Here is a 20526-nt window from a genome sequence, read left to right on the forward strand (position 1 = left end):
ATGACAGTTATTTAAACATAACTGCTACACCACACATGAAAAATAGCTAATAATGCCTGAAATAATGCATCTTTGGGAGTTTTACTCGAAACATATGCTTTTTTAAATCTTGTAAATGCAAAAAGTAGTTTTTTACTCAATATGACTATAATAGTCTTAGAATCCTGAGATAATGCGAAAAAAGCAATAAAAATGTATTCAAACATAACTTCTAAACAACACATGCAAAATGGCTAATAATGCCTAGAGATATGTTTTTTTGTTAGTTGAACTAGAAAAATGATCTTTTGTAAGGTTTGCAAAGACACAAGTTAGTTTTTTATTCAATATAACAGTGTAACTGTCATACTAAATATGAAATGTTTATAATCATAACTCCAAAACCAAATATGAAATTTGTCTTAAAAAGCCTTTAATATTGAATTTATGTAAGTTTTAGCAGAATCAGGTATTTTGGAAAGAATCACAAATACAAATATTAGATTTTACTGGCCTCATATTGGTCACACTCAGAATTACAGTTTTTGAAACACAACTCCAAAAATACACACGCAAAATGTCTAATAATGCCCGAAAAAAAGCATCTTCGAGAGTTTTCCAGAAAAAAAACATTTGGTAAGGTTTGCAAAAACAAAATTTGATTTGTTACTCAATTTGACAGTAATGTACTTTGAATCCTGAGATAATGCGAAAAAAGCAATAAAAATGTATTCAAACATAATTCCTAATCCAAACGTGCAAAATGTCTAAAAATGCCTGTGATATTGAATACATGTGAGTTTTACTAGATACAGTTGTTTTTCAATGGTTTGCAAATACAAAAATGAGGTTTTACTCAATATGACTGTATACTGTAACACTCAATATGACAGTTATTTAAACATAACTCCTACACCACACATGAAAAATGGCCAATAATGCCTGAAATAATGCATCTTTGGGTGTTTTACTCGAAACATATGCTTTTTTAAATCTTGCAAATGCAAAAAGTAGTTTTTTACTCAATATGACTATAATAGTCTTAGAATCCTGAGATAATGCGAAAAAAGCAATAAAAATGTATTCAAACATAACTTCTAAACAACAAATGCAAAATGGCTAATAATGCATAGAGATATGTATTTTGGTTAGTTGTACTAGAAAAATGATATTTTGTAAGGTTTGCAAAGACACAAGTTAGTTTTTTAATTCAATATAACAGTGTAACTGTCATACTAAATATGAAAGGTTTATAATCATAACTCCAAAACCAAATATGAAATGTGTCTTAAAAAGCCTTTAATATTGAATTTATGTGAGTTTTAGCAGAGTCAGGTATTTTGGAAAGAATCACAAATACAAATATTAGATTTTACTGGCCTCATATTGGTCACACTCAAAATGACAGTTTTTGAAACATAACTCCAAAAATACACATGCAAAATGTCTAATAATGCCTGAAGAAATGCATCTTCGAGAGTTTTCCAGAAAAAAAACATTTGGTAAGGTTTGCAAAAACAAAATTTGATTTGTTACTCAATTTGACAGTAATGTACTAAGAATCCTGAGATAATGCGAAAAAAGCAATAAAAATGTATTCCAACATAATTCCTAATCCAAACGTGCAAAATGTCTAAAAATGCCTGTGATATTGAATACATGTGAGTTTTACTAGATAGAGTTGTTTTTCAATGGTTTGCAAATACAAAAATGAGGTTTTACTCAATATAACTGTATACAGTAACACTCAATATGACAGTTATTTAAACATAACTCCTACACCACACATGAAAAATGGCTAATAATGCCTGAAATAATGCATATTTGGGAGTTTTTACTCGAAACATATGCTTTTTTAAATCTTGCAAATGCAAAAAGTAGTTTTTTTACTCAATATGACTATAATAGTCTTAGAATCCTGAGATAATGCGAAAAAAGCAATAAAAATGTATTCAAACATAACTTCTAAACAACACGTGCAAAATGGCTAATAATGCCTAAAGATATGTTTTTTTGTTAGTTGTACTAGAAAAATGATCTTTTGTAAGGTTTGCAAAGACACAAGTTAGTTTTTTTATTCAATATAACAGTGTAACTGTCATACTAAATATGAAAGGTTTATAATCATAACTCCAAAACCAAATAAGAAATGTGTCTTAAAAAGCCTTTAATATTGAATTTATGTGAGTTTTAGCAGAATCAGGTATTTGGGAAAGAATCACAAATACAAATATTAGATTTTACTGGCCTCATATTGGTCAGACTCAAAATGAGACTTTTTGAAACATAACTCCAAAAATACACATGCAAAATGTCTAATAATGCCTGAAGAAATGCATCTTCAAGAGTTTGCCAGAAAAAAAAAAATTGGTAGGGTTTGCAAAAACAAAATTTTATTTGTTACTTAATTTGACAGTAATGTACTTAGAATCCTGAGATAATGCGAAAAAAGCAATAAAAATGTACTCCAACATAATTCCTAATCCAAACGTGCAAAATGTCTAAAAATGCCTGTGATATTTAATACATATAAGTTTTACTAGATACAGTTGTTTTCCAATGGTTTGCAAATACAAAAATGAGGTTTTACTCAATATGACTGTATACTGTAACACTCAATATGACAGTTATTTAAACATAACTCCTACACCACACATGAAAAATAGCTAATAATGCCTGAAATAATGCATCTTTGGGAGTTTTACTCGAAACATATGCTTTTTTAAATCTTGCAAATGCAAAAAGTAGTTTTTTACTCAATATGACTATAATAGTCTTAGAATCCTGAGATAATGCGAAAAAAGCAATAAAAATGTATTCAAACATAACTTCTAAACAACACATGCAAAATGGCTAATAATGCCTAGAGATATGTTTTTTTTGTAGTTGTACTAGAAAAATGATCTTTTGTAAGGTTTGCAAAGACACAAGTTAGTTTTTTTATTCAATATAACAGTGTAACTGTCATACTAAATAAGAAAGGTTTATAATCATAACTCCAAAACCAAATATGAAATGTGTCTTAAAAAGCCTTTAATATTGAATTTATGTGAGTTTTAGCAGAATCAGGTATTTGGGAAAGAATCACAAATACAAATATTAGATTTTACTGGCCTCATATTGGTCACACTCAAAATGACAGTTTTTGAAACATAACTCCAAAAATACACATGCAAAATGTCTAATAATGCCTGAAGAAATGCGTCTTCGAGAGTTTTCCTGAAAAAAAAAACATTTGGTAAGGTTTGCAAAAACAAAATTTGATTTGTTACTCAATTTGACAGTAATGTTCTTAGAATCCTGAGATAATGCGAAAAAAAGCAATAAAAATGTATTCAAACATAATTCCTAATCCAAACGTGCAAAATGTCTAAAAATGCCTGTGATATTGAATACATGTGAGTTTTACTAGATACAGTTGTTTTTCAATGGTTTGAAAATACAAAAATGAGGTTTTACTCAATATGACTGTATACTGTAACACTCAATCCTGAGATAATGCGAAAAAAGCCATAAAAATGTACTCCAACATAATTCCTAATCCAAACGTGCAAAAGATGCATTATTTCAGGCATTATTAGCCATTTTTCATGTGTGGTGTAGGAGTTATGTTTAAATAACTGTCATATTGAGTGTTACAGTATACAGTCATATTGAGTAAAACCTCATTTTTGTATTTGCAAACCATTGAAAAACAACTGTAGCTAGTAAAACTCACATGTATTCAATATCACAGGCATTTTTAGACATTTTGCACGTTTGGATTAGGAATTATGTTTGAATACATTTTTATTGCTTTTTTCGCATTATCTCAGGATTCTAAGTACATTACTGTCAAATTGAGTAACAAATCAAATTTTGTTTTTGCAAACCTTACCAAATGTTTTTTTTTTCAGGAACACTCTCGAAGATGCATTTCTTCAGGCATTATTAGACATTTTGCATGTGTATTTTTGGAGTTATGTTTCAAAAACTGTCATTTTGAGTGTGACCAATATGAGGCCAGTAAAATCTAATATTTGTATTTGTGATTCTTTCCCAAATACCTGATTCTGCTAAAACTCACATAAATTCAATATTAAAGGCTTTTTAAGACACATTTCATATTTGGTTTTGGAGTTATGATTATAAATCTTTCTTATTTAGTATGACAGTTACACTGTTATATTGAATAAAAAAACTAACTTGTGTCTTTGCAAACCTTACAAAAGATCATTTTTTCTAGTACAACTACCAAAAAAACATATCTCTGGGCATTATTAGCCATTTTGCATGTGTTGTTAAGAAGTTATGTTTGAATACATTTTTATTGCTTTTTTCGCATTATCTCAGATTCTAAGACTATTATAGTCATATTGAGTAAAAAAACTACTTTTTGCATTTGCAAGATTTAAAAAAGCATATGTTTCGAGTAAAACTCCCAAAGATGCATTATTTCAGGCATTATTAGCCATTTTTCATGTGTGGTGTAGGAGTTATGTTTAAATAACTGTCATATTGAGTGTTACAGTATACAGTTATATTGAGTAAAACCTAATTTTTGTATTTGCAAACCATTGAAAAACAACTGTATCTAGTAAAACTCACATGTATTCAATATCACAGGCATTTTTAGACATTTTGCACGTTTGGATTAGGAATTATGTTTGAATACACTTTTATTGCTTTTTTCGCATTATCTCAGGATTCTAAGTACATTACTGTCAAATTGAGTAACAAATCAAATTTTGTTTTTGCAAACCTTACCAATTTTTTTTTTTTTTTCAGGAAAACTCTCGAAGATGCATTTCTTCAGGCATTATTAGACATTTTGCATGTGTATTTTTGGAGTTATGTTTCAAAAACTGTCATTTTGATGTGTGACCAATATGAGGCCAGTAAAATCTAATATTTGTATTTGTGATTCTTTCCAAAATACCTGATTCTGCTAAAACTCACATAAATTCAATATTAAAGGCTTTTTAAGACAAATTTCATATTTGGTTTTGTAGTTATGATTATAAACCTTTCATATTTAGTATGACAGTTACACTGTTTTATTGAATAAAAAACTAACTTGTGTCTTTGCAAACCTTACAAAAGATCATTTTTCTAGTACAACTAACCAAAATACATATCTCTAGGCATTATTAGCCATTTTGCATGTGTTGTTTAGAAGTTATATTTGAATACATTTTTATTGCTTTTTTCGCATTATCTCAGGATTCGAAGACTATTATAGTCATATTGAGTAAAAAACTACTTTTTGCATTTGCAAGATTTAAAAAAGCATATGTTTCGAGTAAAACTCCCAAAGATGCATTATTTCAGGCATTATTAGCTATTTTTCATGTGTGGTGTAGGAGTTATGTTTAAATAACTGTCATATTGAGTGTTACAGTATACAGTCATATTGAGTAAAACCTCATTTTTGTATTTGCAAACCATTGAAAAACAACTGTATCTAGTAAAACTTATATGTATTCAATATCACAGGCATTTTTAGACATTTTGCACGTTTGGATTAGGAATTATGTTGGAATACATTTTTATTGCTTTTTTCGCATTATCTCAGGATTCTAAGTACATTACTGTCAAATTGAGTAACAAATCAAATTCTGTTTTTGCAAACCTTACCAAATGTTTTTTTTCTGGAAAACTCTCGAAGATGCATTTCTTCAGGCATTATTAGACATTTTGCATGTGTATTTTTGGAGTTATGTTTCAAAAACTGTCATTTTGAGTGTGACCAATATGAGGCCAGTAAAATCTAATATTTGTATTTGTGATTCTTTCCCAAATACCTGATTCTGCTAAAACTCACATAAATTCAATATTAAAGGCTTTTTAAGACACATTTCATCTTTGGTTTTGGAGTTATGATTATAAACCTTTCATATTTAGTATGACAGTTACACTGTTATATTGAATAAAAAAACTAACTTGTGTCTTTGCAAACCTTACAAAAGATCATTTTTCTAGTACAACTAACAAAAAAACATATCTTTAGGCATTATTAGCCATTTTGCATGTGTTGTTTAGAAGTTATGTTTGAATACATTTTTATTGCTTTTTTTCGCATTATCTCAGGATTCTAAGACTATTATAGTCATATTGAGTAAAAAAACTACTTTTTGCATTTGCAAGATTTAAAAAAGCATATGTTTCGAGTAAAACTCCCAAAGATGCATTATTTCATGCATTATTAGCCATTTTTCATGTGTGGTGTAGGAGTTATGTTTAAATAACTGTCATATTGAGTGTTACAGTATACAGTCATATTGAGTAAAACCTCATTTTTGTATTTGCAAACCATTGAAAAACAACTGTATCTAGTAAAACTCACATGTATTCAATATCACAGGCATCTTTAGACATTTTTCACGTTTGGATTAGGAATTATGTTGGAGTACATTTTCATTGCTTTTTCGCATTATCTCAGGATTCTAAGTACATTACTGTCAAATTGAGTAACAAATCAAATTTTGTTTTTGCAAACCTTACCAAATGTTTTTTTCTGGAAAACTCTCGAAGATGCATTTCTTCAGGCATTATTAGACATTTTGCATGTGTGTTTTTGGAGTTATGTTTCAAAAACTGTCATTTTGAGTGTGACCAATATGAGGCCAGTAAATTCTAATATTTGTATTTGTGATTCTTTCCAAAATACCTGATTCTGCTAAAACTCACATAAATTCAATATTAAAGGCTTTTTAAGACAAATTTCATATTTGGTTTTGTAGTTATGATTATAAACCTTTCATATTTAGAATGACAGTTACACTGTTTTATTGAATAAAAAACTAACTTGTGTCTTTGCAAACCTTACAAAAGATCATTTTTCTAGTACAACTAACCAAAATACATATCTCTAGGCATTATTAGCTATTTTGCATTTGTTGTTTAGAAGTTATGTTTGAATACATTTGTATTGCTTTTTTCGCATTATCTCAGGATTCTAAGACTACTACAGTCATATTGAGTAAAAAACTACTTTTTGCATTTGCAAGATTTAAAAAAGCATATGTTTCGAGTAAAACTCCCAAAGATGCATTATTTCAGGCATTATTAGCTATTTTTCATGTGTGGTGTAGGAGTTATGTTTAAATAACTGTCATATTGAGTGTTACAGTATACAGTCATATTGAGTAAAACCTCATTTTTGAATTTGAAAACCATTGAGAAACAACTGTATCTAGTAAAACTTATATGAATTAAATATCACAGGCATTTTTATACATTTTGCACGTTTGGATTAGGAATTATGTTGGAGTACATTTTTATTGCTTTTTTCGCATTATCTCAGGATTCTAAGTACATTACTGTCAAATTGAGTAACAAATCAAATTTTGTTTTTGCAAACCTTACCAATTTTTTTTTTCTGGAAAACTCTCGAAGATGCATTATTTCAGGCATTATTAGACATTTTGCATGTGTGTTTTTGGAGTTATGTTTCAAAAACTGTCATTTTGAGTGTGACCAATATGAGGCCAGTAAATTCTAATATTTGTATTTGTGATTCTTTCCAAAATACCTGATTCTGCTAAAACTCACATAAATTCAATATTAAAGGCTTTTTAAGACAAATTTCATATTTGGTTTTGTAGTTATGATTATAAACCTTTCATATTTAGTATGACAGTTACACTGTTTTATTGAATAAAAAACTAACTTGTGTCTTTGCAAACCTTACAAAAGATCATTTTTCTAGTACAACTAACCAAAATACATATCTCTAGGCATTATTAGCTATTTTGCATTTGTTGTTTAGAAGTTATGTTTGAATACATTTGTATTGCTTTTTTCGCATTATCTCAGGATTCTAAGACTACTACAGTCATATTGAGTAAAAAACTACTTTTTGCATTTGCAAGATTTAAAAAAGCATATGTTTCGAGTAAAACTCCCAAAGATGCATTATTTCAGGCATTATTAGCTATTTTTCATGTGTGGTGTAGGAGTTATGTTTAAATAACTGTCATATTGAGTGTTACAGTATACAGTCATATTGAGTAAAACCTCATTTTTGAATTTGAAAACCATTGAGAAACAACTGTATCTAGTAAAACTTATATGAATTAAATATCACAGGCATTTTTATACATTTTGCACGTTTGGATTAGGAATTATGTTGGAGTACATTTTTATTGCTTTTTTCGCATTATCTCAGGATTCTAAGTACATTACTGTCAAATTGAGTAACAAATCAAATTTTGTTTTTGCAAACCTTACCAATTTTTTTTTTCTGGAAAACTCTCGAAGATGCATTATTTCAGGCATTATTAGACATTTTGCATGTGTATTTTTGGAGTTATGTTTCAAAAACTCTCATTTTGAGTCTGACCAATATGAGGCCAGTAAAATCTAATATTTGTATTTGTGATTCTTTCCAAAATACCTGATTCTGCTAAAACTCACATAAATTCAATATTAAAGGCTTTTTAAGACAAATTTCATATTTGGTTTTGTAGTTATGATTATAAACCTTTCATATTTAGTATGACAGTTACACTGTTATATTGAATAAAAAACTAACTTGTGTCTTTGCAAACCTTACAAAAGATCATTTTTCTAGTACAACTAACCAAAATACATATCTCTAGGCATTATTAGCCATTTTGCATTTGTTGTTTAGAAGTTATGTTTGAATACATTTGTATTGCTTTTTTCGCATTATCTCAGGATTCTAAGACTACTACAGTCATATTGAGTAAAAAACTACTTTTTGCATTTGCAAGATTTAAAAAAGCATATGTTTCGAGTAAAACTCCCAAAGATGCATTATTTCAGGCATTATTAGCTATTTTTCATGTGTGGTGTAGGAGTTATGTTTAAATAACTGTCATATTGAGTGTTACAGTATACAGTCATATTGAGTAAAACCTCATTTTTGAATTTGAAAACCATTGAGAAACAACTGTATCTAGTAAAACTTATATGAATTAAATATCACAGGCATTTTTATACATTTTGCACGTTTGGATTAGGAATTATGTTGGAGTACATTTTTATTGCTTTTTTCGCATTATCTCAGGATTCTAAGTACATTACTGTCAAATTGAGTAACAAATCAAATTTTGTTTTTGCAAACCTTACCAATTTTTTTTTTCTGGAAAACTCTCGAAGATGCATTATTTCAGGCATTATTAGACATTTTGCATGTGTATTTTTGGAGTTATGTTTCAAAAACTCTCATTTTGAGTCTGACCAATATGAGGCCAGTAAAATCTAATATTTGTATTTGTGATTCTTTCCCAAATACCTGATTCTGCTAAAACTCACATAAATTCAATATTAAAGGCTTTTTAAGACACATTTCATATTTGGTTTTGGAGTTATGATTATAAACCTTTCATATTTAGTATGACAGTTACACTGTTATATTGAATAAAAAAACTAACTTGTGTCTTTGCAAACCTTACAAAAGATCATTTTTCTAGTACAACTAACTAAAAAAACATATCTCTAGGCATTATTAGCCATTTTGCATGTGTTTAGAAGTTTTTTTGAATACATTTTTATTGCTTTTTTCGCATTATCTCAGGATTCTAAGACTATTATAGTCATATTGAGTAAAAAAACTACTTTTTGCATTTGCAAGATTTAAAAAAGCATATGTTTCGAGTAAAACTCCCAAAGATGCATTATTTCAGGCATTATTAGCCCTTTTTCATGTGTGGTGTAGGAGTTATGTTTAAATAACTGTCATATTGAGTGTTACAGTATACAGTTATATTGAGTAAAACCTCATTTTTGTATTTGCAAACCATTGAAAAACAACTGTATCTAGTAAAACTCACATGTATTCAATATCACAGGCATTTTTAGACATTTTGCACGTTTGGATTAGGAATTATGTTGGAATATATTTTTATTGCTTTTTTCGCATTATCTCAGGATTCTAAGTACATTACTGTCAAATTGAGTAACAAATCAAATTTTGTTTTTGCAAACCTTACCAATTTTTTTTTTCTGGAAAACTCTCGAAGATGCATTATTTCAGGCATTATTAGACATTTTGCATGTGTATTTTTGGAGTTATGTTTCAAAAACTCTCATTTTGAGTCTGACCAATATGAGGCCAGTAAAATCTAATATTTGTATTTGTGATTCTTTCCCAAATACCTGATTCTGCTAAAACTCACATAAATTCAATATTAAAGGCTTTTTAAGACACATTTCATATTTGGTTTTGGAGTTATGATTATAAACCTTTCATATTTAGTATGACAGTTACACTGTTATATTGAATAAAAAAACTAACTTGTGTCTTTGCAAACCTTACAAAAGATCATTTTTCTAGTACAACTAACAAAAAAACATATCTTTAGGCATTATTAGCCATTTTGCATGTGTTGTTTAGAAGTTATGTTTGAATACATTTTTATTGCTTTTTTCGCATTATCTCAGGATTCTAAGACTATTATAGTCATATTGAGTAAAAAAACTACTTTTTGCATTTGCAAGATTTAAAAAAGCATATGTTTCGAGTAAAACTCCCAAAGATGCATTATTTCATGCATTATTAGCCATTTTTCATGTGTGGTGTAGGAGTTATGTTTAAATAACTGTCATATTGAGTGTTACAGTATACAGTCATATTGAGTAAAACCTCATTTTTGTATTTGCAAACCATTGAAAAACAACTGTATCTAGTAAAACTCACATGTATTCAATATCACAGGCAATTTTAGACATTTTGCACGTTTGGATTAGGAATTATGTTGGAATACATTTTTATTGCTTTTTTCGCATTATCTCAGGATTCTAAGTACATTACTGTCAAATTGAGTAACAAATCAAATTTTGTTTTTGCAAACCTTACCAAATGTTTTTTTCTGGAAAACTCTCGAAGATGCATTTCTTCAGGCATTATTAGACATTTTGCATGTGTGTTTTTGGAGTTATGTTTCAAAAACTGTCATTTTGAGTGTGACCAATATGAGGCCAGTAAATTCTAATATTTGTATTTGTGATTCTTTCCAAAATACCTGATTCTGCTAAAACTAACATAAATTCAATATTAAAGGCTTTTTAAGACACATTTCATATTTGGTTTTGGAGTTATGATTATAAACCTTTCATATTTAGTATGACAGTAACACTGTTATATTGAATAAAAAAACTAACTTTTGTCTTTGCAAACCTTACAAAAGAGAATTTTTCTAGTAGAACTAACAAAAAAACATATCTCTAGGCATTATTAGCCATTTTGCATGTGTTGTTTAGAAGTTATGTTTGAATACATTTTTATTGCTTTTTTCGCATTATCTCAGGATTCTAAGACTATTATAGTCATATTGAGTAAAAAACTACTTTTTGCATTTGCAAGATTTAAAAAAGCATATGTTTCGAGTAAAACTCCCAAAGATGCATTATTTCAGTTATTATTAGCCATTTTTCATGTGTGGTGTAGGAGTTATGTTTAAATAACTGTCATATTGAGTGTTACAGTATACAGTCATATTGAGTAAAACCTCATTTTTGTATTTGCAAACCATTGAAAAACAACTGTATCTAGTAAAACTCACATGTATTCAATATCACAGGCATTTTTAGACATTTTGTACGTTTGGATTAGGAATTATGTTTGAATACATTTGTATTGCTTTTTTCGCATTATCTCAGGATTCTAAGTACATTACTGTCAAATTGAGTAACAAATCAAATTTTGTTTTTGCAAACCTTACCAAGTGTTTTTTTTTTCAGGAACACTCTCGAAGATGCATTTCTTCAGGCATTATTAGACATTTTGCATGTGTATTTTTGGAGTTATGTTTCAAAAATTGTCATTTTGAGTGTGACTAATATGAGGCCAGTAAAATCTAATATTTGTATTTGTGATTCTTTCCAAAATACCTGATTCTGCTAAAACTTACATAAATTCAATATTAAAGTCTTTTTAAGACAAATTTCATATTTGGTTTTGGAGTTATGATTATAAACCTTTCATATTTAGTATGACAGTTACACTGTTATATTGAATAAAAAAACTAACTTTTGTCTTTGCAAACCTTACAAAAGATCATTTTTCTAGTACAACTAACAAAAAAACATATCTCTAGGCATTATTAGCCATTTTGCATGTGTTGTTTAGAAGTTTTTTTTGAATACATTTTTATTGCTTTTTTCGCATTATCTCAGGATTCTAAGACTATTATAGTCATATTGAGTAAAAAAACTACTTTTTGCATTTGCAAGATTTAAAAAAGCATATGTTTCGAGTAAAACTCCCAAAGATGCATTATTTCAGGCATTATTAGCCATTTTTCATGTGTGGTGTAGGAGTTATGTTTAAATAACTGTCATATTGAGTGTTACAGTATACAGTTATATTTAGTAAAACCTCATTTTTGTATTTGCAAACCATTGAAAAACAACTGTATCTAGTAAAACTCACATGTATTCAATATCACAGGCATTTTTAGACATTTTACACGTTTGGATTAGGAATTATGTTTGAATACATTTTTATTGCTTTTTTCGCATTATCTCAGGATTCTAAGTACATTACTGTCAAATTGAGTAACAAATCAAATTTTGTTTTTGCAAACCTTACCAAATGTTTTTTTCTGGAAAACTCTCGAAGATGCATTTCTTCAGGCATTATTAGACATTTTGCATGTGTATTTTTGGAGTTATGTTTAAAAAACTGTCATTTTGAGTGTGACCAATAAGAGGCCAGTAAAATCTAATATTTGTATTTGTGATTCTTTCCAAAATACCTGATTCTGCTAAAACTCACATAAATTCAATATTAAAGGCTTTTTAAGACAAATTTCATATTTGGTTTTGGAGTTATGATTATAAACCTTTCATATTTAGTATGACAGTTACACTGTTATATTGAATAAAAAAACTAACTTTTGTCTTTGCAAACCTTACAAAAGATCATTTTTCTAGTACAACTAACAAAAAAACATATCTCTAGGCATTATTAGCCATTTTGCATGTGTTGTTTGGAAGTTTTTTTTGAATACATTTTTATTGCTTTTTTCGCATTATCTCAGGATTCTAAGACTATTATAGTCATATTGAGAAAAAAAACTACTTTTTGCATTTGCAAGATTTAAAAAAGCATATGTTTCGAGTAAAACTCCCAAAGATGCATTATTTCAGGCATTATTAGCCATTTTTCATGTGTGGTGTAGGGGTTATGTTTAAATAACTGTCATATTGAGTGTTACAGTATACAGTTATATTGAGTAAAACCTCATTTTTGTATTTGCAAACCATTGAAAAACAACTGTATCTAGTAAAACTCACATGTATTCAATATCACAGGCATTTTTAGACATTTTGCACGTTTGGATTAGGAATTATGTTTGAATACATTTTTATTGCTTTTTTCGCATTATCTCAGGATTCTAAGTACATTACTGTGAAATTGAGTAACAAATCAAATTTTGTTTTTGCAAACCTTACCAAATGTTTTTTTCTGGAAAACTCTCGAAGATGCATTTCTTCAGGCGTTATTAGACATTTTGCATGTGTATTTTTGGAGTTATGTTTAAAAAACTGTCATTTTGAGTGTGACCAATAAGAGGCCAGTAAAATCTAATATTTGTATTTGTGATTCTTTCCAAAATACCTGATTCTGCTAAAACTCACATAAATTCAATATTAAAGGCTTTTTAAGACAAATTTCATATTTGGTTTTGGAGTTATGATTATAAACCTTTCATATTTAGTATGACAGTTACATTGTTATATTGAATAAAAAAACTAACTTGTGTCTTTGCAAACCTTACAAAAGATCATTTTTCTAGTACAACTAACAAAAAAACATATCTCTAGGCATTATTAGCCATTTTGCATGTGTTGTTTAGAAGTTTTTTTTTTATACATTTTTATTGCTTTTTTCGCATTATCTCAGGATTCTAAGACTATTATAGTCATATTGAGTAAAGAAACTACTTTTTGCATTTGCAAGATTTAAAAAAGCATAAGTTTCGAGTAAAACTCCCAAAGATGCATTATTTCATGCATTATTAGCCATTTTTCATGTGTGGTGTAGGAGTTATGTTTAAATAACTGTCATATTGAGTGTTACAGTATACAGTTATATTGAGTAAAACCTCATTTTTGTATTTGCAAACCATTGAAAAACAACTGTATCTAGTAAAACTCACATGTATTCAATATCACAGGCATTTTTAGACATTTTGCACGTTTGGATTAGGAATTATGTTTGAATACATTTTTATTGCTTTTTTCGCATTATCTCAGAATTCTAAGTACATTACTGTGAAATTGAGTAACAAATCAAATTTTGTTTTTGCAAACCTTACCAAATGTTTTTTTCTGGAAAACTCTCGAAGATGCATTTCTTCAGGCATTATTAGACATTTTGCATGTGTATTTTTGGAGTTATGTTTAAAAAACTGTCATTTTGAGTGTGACCAATAAGAGGCCAGTAAAATCTAATATTTGTATTTGTGATTCTTTCCAAAATACCTGATTCTGCTAAAACTCACATAAATTCAATATTAAAGGCTTTTTAAGACAAATTTCATATTTGGTTTTGGAGTTATGATTATAAACCTTTCATATTTAGTATGACAGTTACACTGTTATATTGAATAAAAAAACTAACTTGTGTCTTTGCAAACCTTACAAAAGATCATTTTTCTAGTACAACTAACAAAAAAACATATCTCTAGGCATTATTAGCCATTTTGCATGTGTTGTTTAGAAGTTATGTTTGAATACATTTTTATTGCTTTTTTCGCATTATCTCAGGATTCTAAGACTATTATAATCATATTGAGTAAAAAAACTACTTTTTGCATTTGCAAGATTTAAAAAAGCATATGTTTCGAGTAAAACTCCCAAAGATGCATTATTTCAGGCATTATTAGCCATTTTTCATGTGTGGTGTAGGAGTTATGTTTAAATAACTGTCATATTGAGTGTTACAGTATACAGTTATATTGAGTAAAACCTCATTTTTGTATTTGCAAACCATTGAAAAACAACTGTATCTAGTAAAACTCACATGTATTCAATATCACAGGCATTTTTAGACATTTTACACGTTTGGATTAGGAATTATGTTTGAATACATTTTTATTGCTTTTTTCGCATTATCTCAGGATTCTAAGTACATTACTGTCAAATTGAGTAACAAATCAAATTTTGTTTTTGCAAACCTTACCAAATGTTTTTTTCTGGAAAACTCTCGAAGATGCATTTCTTCAGGCATTATTAGACATTTTGCATGTGTATTTTTGGAGTTATGTTTAAAAAACTGTCATTTTGAGTGTGACCAATAAGAGGCCAGTAAAATCTAATATTTGTATTTGTGATTCTTTCCAAAATACCTGATTCTGCTAAAACTCACATAAATTCAATATTAAAGGCTTTTTAAGACAAATTTCATATTTGGTTTTGGAGTTATGATTATAAACCTTTCATATTTAGTATGACAGTTACACTGTTATATTGAATAAAAAAACTAACTTTTGTCTTTACAAACCTTACAAAAGATCATTTTTCTAGTACAACTAACAAAAAAAACATATCTCTAGGCATTATTAGCCATTTTGCATGTGTTGTTTAGAAGTTTTTTTTGAATACATTTTTATTGCTTTTTTCGCATTATCTCAGGATTCTAAGACTATTATAGTCATATTGAGTAAAAAAAACTACTTTTTGCATTTGCAAGATTTAAAAAAGCATATGTTTCGAGTAAAACTCCCAAAGATGCATTATTTCAGGCATTATTAGCCATTTTTCATGTGTGGTGTAGGAGTTATGTTTAAATAACTGTCATATTGAGTGTTACAGTATACAGTTATATTGAGTAAAACCTCATTTTTGTATTTGCAAACCATTGAAAAACAACTGTATCTAGTAAAACTCACATGTATTCAATATCACAGGCATTTTTAGACATTTTGCACGTTTGGATTAGGAATTATGTTTGAATACATTTTTATTGCTTTTTTCGCATTATCTCAGGATTCTAAGTACATTACTGTCAAATTGAGTAACAAATCAAATTTTGTTTTTGCAAACCTTACCAAATGTTTTTTTCTGGAAAACTCTCGAAGATGCATTTCTTCAGGCATTATTAGACATTTTGCATGTGTATTTTTGGAGTTATGTTTAAAAAACTGTCATTTTGAGTGTGACCAATAAGAGGCCAGTATAATCTAATATTTGTATTTGTGATTCTTTCCCAAATACCTGATTCTGCTAAAACTCACATAAATTCAATATTAAAGGCTTTTTAAGACAAATTTCATATTTGGTTTTGGAGTTATGATTATAAACCTTTCATATTTAGTATGACAGTTACACTGTTATATTGAATAAAAAAACTAACTTGTGTCTTTGCAAACCTTACAAAAGATCATTTTTCTAGTACAACTAACAAAAAAACATATCTCTAGGCATTATTAGCCATTTTGCATGTGTTGTTTAGAAGTTATGTTTGAATACATTTGTATTGCTTTTTTCGCATTATCTCAGGATTCTAAGACTATTATAGTCATATTGAGTAAAAAACTACTTTTTGCATTTGCAAGATTTAAAAAAGCATATGTTTCGAGTAAAACTCCCAAAGATGCATTATTTCAGTTATTATTAGCCATTTTTCATGTGTGGTGTAGGAGTTATGTTTAAATAACTGTCATATTGAGTGTTACAGTATACAGTCATATTGAGTAAAACCTCATTTTTGTATTTGCAAACCATTGAAAAACAACTGTATCTAGTAAAACTCACATGTATTCAATATCACAGGCATTTTTAGACATTTTGCACGTTTGGATTAGGAATTATGTTGGAATACATTTTTATTGCTTTTTTCGCATTATCTCAGGATTCTAAGTACATTACTGTCAAATTGAGTAACAAATCAAATTTTGTTTTTGCAAACCTTACCAAATGTTTTTTTCTGGAAAACTCTCGAAGATGCATTTCTTCAGGCATTATTAGACATTTTGCATGTGTATTTTTGGAGCTATGTTTCAAAAACTGTCATTTTGAGTGTGACCAATATGAGGCCAGTAAAATCCAATATTTGTATTTGTGATTCTTTCCAAAATACCTGATTCTGCTAAAACTCACATAAATTCAATATTAAAGGCTTTTTAAGACAAATTTCATATTTGGTTTTGGAGTTATGATTATAAACCTTTCATATTTAGTATGACAGTTAAACTGTTATATTGAATAAAAAAACTAACTTGTGTCTTTGCAAACCTTACAAAAGATAATTTTTCTAGTACAACTAACAAAAAAACATATCTCTAGGCATTATTAGCCATTTTGCATGTGTTGTTTAGAAGTTTTTTTTGAATACATTTTTATTGCTTTTTTCGCATTATCTCAGGATTCTAAGACTTTTATAGTCATATTGAGTAAAAAAACTACTTTTTGCATTTGCAAGATTTAAAAAAGCATATGTTTCGAGTAAAACTCCCAAAGATGCATTATTTCAGGCATTATTAGCCATTTTTCATGTGTGGTGTAGGAGTTATGTTTAAATAACTGTCATATTGAGTGTTACAGTATACAGTTATATTGAGTAAAACCTCATTTTTGTATTTGCAAACCATTGAAAAACAACCGTATCTAGTAAAACTCACATGTATTCAATATCACAGGCATTTTTAGACATTTTGCACGTTTGGATTAGGAATTATGTTTGAATACATTTTTATTGCTTTTTTCGCATTATCTCAGGATTCTAAGTACATTACTGTCAAATTGAGTAACAAATCAAATTTTGTTTTTGCAAACCTTACCAAATGTTTTTTTTTTCAGGAAAACTCTCGAAGATGCATTTCTTCAGGCATTATTAGACATTTTGCATGTGTATTTTTGGAGTTATGTTTCAAAAACTGTCATTTTGAGTGTGACCAATATGTGGCCAGTAAAATCTAATAATTGTATTTGTGATTCTTTCCAAAATACCTGATTCTGCTAAAACTTACATAAATTCAATATTAAAGGCTTTTTAAGACAAATTTCATATTTGGTTTTGGAGTTATGATTATAAACCTTTCATATTTAGTATGACAGTTACATTGTTATATTGAAAAAAAAAACTAACTTGTGTCTTTGCAAACCTTACAAAAGATCATTTTTCTAGTACAACTAACAAAAAAACATATCTCTAGGCATTATTAGCCATTTTGCATGTGTTGTTTAGAAGTTTTTTTTTTATACATTTTTATTGCTTTTTTCGCATTATCTCAGGATTCTAAGACTATTATAGTCATATTGAGTAAAGAAACTACTTTTTGCATTTGCAAGATTTAAAAAAGCATAAGTTTCGAGTAAAACTCCCAAAGATGCATTATTCCAGGCATTATTAGCTATTTTTCATGTGTGGTGTAGGAGTTATGTTTAAATAACTGTCATATTGAGTGTTACAGTATACAGTCATATTGAGTAAAACCTCATTGTTGTATTTGCAAACCATTGAAAAACAACTGTATCTAGTAAAACTTATATGTATTCAATATCACATGCATTTTTAGATATTTTGCACGTTTGGATTAGGAATTATGTTGGAATACATTTGTATTGCTTTTTTCGCATTATCTCAGGATTCTAAGTACATTACTGTCAAATTGAGTAACAAATCAAATTTTGTTTTTGCAAACCTTACCAAATGTTTTTTTTCTGGAAAACTCTCGAATATGCATTTCTTCAGGCATTATTAGACATTTTGCATGTGTATTTTTGGAGTTATGTTTCAAAAACTGTCATTTTGAGTGTGACCAATATGAGGCCAGTAAAATCTAATATTTGTATTTGTGATTCTTTCCCAAATACCTGATTCTGCTAAAACTTACATAAATTCAATATTAAAGGCTTTTTAAGACACATTTCATATTTGGTTTTGGAGTTATGATTATAAACCTTTCATATTTAGTATGACAGTTACACTGTTATATTGAATTAAAAAACTAACTTGTGTCTTTGCAAACCTTACAAAAGATAATTTTTCTAGTACAACTAACAAAAAAACATATCTCTAGGCATTATTAGCCATTTTGCCTGTGTTGTTTAGAAGTTATGTTTGAATACATTTTTATTGCTTTTTTCGCATTATCTCAGGATTCTAAGACTATTATAGTCATATTGAGTAAAAAAACTACTTTTTGCATTTGCAAGATTTAAAAAAGCATATATTTCGAGTAAAACTCCCAAAGATGCATTATTTCATGCATTATTAGCCATTTTTCATGTGTGGTGTAGGAGTTATGTTTAAATAACTGTCATATTGAGTGTTACAGTATACAGTTATATTGAGTAAAACCTCATTTTTGTATTTGCAAACCGTTGAAAAACAACTGTATCTAGTAAAACTCACATGTATTCAATATCACAGGCATTTTTAACATTTTGCACGTTTGGATTAGGAATTATGTTGGAATACATTTTTATTGCTTTTTTCGCATTATCACAGGATTCTAAGTACATTACTGTCAAATTGAGTAACAAATCAAATGTTGTTTTTGCAAATCTTACCAAATATTTTTTTTTCAGGAACACTCTCGAAGATGCATTTCTTCAGGCATTATTAGACATTTTGCATGTGTATTTTTGGAGTTATGTTTCAAAAACTGTCATTTTGAGTGTGACCAATATGAGGCCAGTAAAATCTAATATTTGTATTTGTGATTCTTTCCAAAATACCTGATTCTGCTAAAACTTACATAAATTCAATATTAAAGGCTTTTTAAGACAAATTTCATATTTGGTTTTGGAGTTATGATTATAAACCTTTCATATTTAGTATGACAGTTATACTGTTATATTGAATAAAAAAACTAACTTTTGTCTTTGCAAACCTTACAAAAGATCATTTTTCTAGTACAACTAACAAAAAAACATATCTCTAGGCATTATTAGCCATTTTGCATGTGTTGTTTAGAAGTTATGTTTGAATACATTTGTATTGCTTTTTTCGCATTATCTCAGGATTCTAAGACTATTATAGTCATATTGAGTAAAAAACTACTTTTTGCATTTGCAAGATTTAAAAAAGCATATGTTTCGAGTAAAACTCCCAAAGATGCATTATTCCAGTTATTATTAGCCATTTTTCATGTGTGGTGTAGGAGTTATGTTTAAATAACTGTCATATTGAGTGTTACAGTATACAGTCATATTGAGTAAAACCTCATTTTTGTATTTGCAAACCATTGAAAAACAACTGTATCTAGTAAAACTCACATGTATTCAATATCACAGGCATTTTTAGACATTTTGCACGTTTGGATTAGGAATTATGTTTGAATACCTTTTTATTGCTTTTTTGCATTATCTCAGGATTCTAAGTACATTACTGTCAAATTGAGTAACAAATCAAATTTTGTTTTTGCAAACCTTACCAAATGTTTTTTTGTGGAAATCTCTCGAAGATGCATTTCTTCAGGCATTATTAGACATTTTGCATGTGTATTTTTGGAGTTATGTTTCAAAAACTGTCATTTTGAGTGTGACCAATATGAGGCCAGTAAAATCTAATATTTGTATTTGTGATTCTTTCCAAAATACCTGATTCTGCTAAAACTCACATAAATTCAATATTAAAGGCTTTTT

Source organism: Nerophis ophidion, linkage group LG03 (genome assembly GCF_033978795.1).
Source record: "Nerophis ophidion isolate RoL-2023_Sa linkage group LG03, RoL_Noph_v1.0, whole genome shotgun sequence".
Lineage (NCBI taxonomy): Eukaryota > Metazoa > Chordata > Actinopteri > Syngnathiformes > Syngnathidae > Nerophis > Nerophis ophidion.